Below are 705 nucleotides of genomic sequence, written 5' to 3' on the forward strand. Positions count from 1 at the left end.
GGAGAGGTCACCCACAGAGGGCTCACTCATGGCGGGCATGGAGAGGTCACCCACAGAGGGCTCACTCACGTCCTTGTGGGTAGTGTGGTTCAGCACACGGGAAGGCTGACTTAGACTTAATTCTAAGCTGCCTTTTTATACCACAAGTTCCAAATTTTGAATTTCATAAAAAGTGAATTTGCCATTTGCTGCACTGAAAGATCTTTTTTGTAATGTTTCGGAGGGTCACAGGGTGCACAGGGCGCACAGGGCACACAGGGTGTACAGGGTCACAGGGTGCACAGGGCGCACAGGGCGCACAGGGCACACAGGGCATACAAGGCACACAGGGCACACAGGGCACACAGGGTCACAGGGCACACAGGGCACACAGGGCGTACAGGGCACACAGGGCGCACAGGACACACAGGGCGCACAGGACACACAGGGCGCACAGGACACACAGGGCGTACAGGACACACAGGGCGCACAGGGCGCACAGGACACACAGGGCGTACAGGACACACAGGGCGTACAGGGCGCACAGGGCGCACAGGGTGCACAGGGCATACAGGGCACACAGGGCGCACAGGACGCACAGGGCGCACAGGACACACGGGGCGCACAGGGTGCACAGGACGCACAGGGCACACAGGGCGCACAGGACACACAGGGCGTACAGGACACACAGGGCATACAGGGCGCACAGGGCATACAGGGCGCACA

At 60.3% G+C, this 705-nt stretch overlaps 1 protein-coding gene across 7 annotated transcripts in view; it reads left to right on the forward strand.

Annotated features, from left to right (window-relative positions):
- Positions 1–705, forward strand: part of Scn8a (sodium voltage-gated channel alpha subunit 8) — a 182,910-nt gene that overhangs the window by 168,922 nt on the left and 13,283 nt on the right. The gene's annotated exons all lie outside the window — the stretch shown is intronic.

The sequence above is a fragment of the Mastomys coucha genome, unplaced genomic scaffold, assembly GCF_008632895.1.
Source record: "Mastomys coucha isolate ucsf_1 unplaced genomic scaffold, UCSF_Mcou_1 pScaffold11, whole genome shotgun sequence".
Lineage (NCBI taxonomy): Eukaryota > Metazoa > Chordata > Mammalia > Rodentia > Muridae > Mastomys > Mastomys coucha.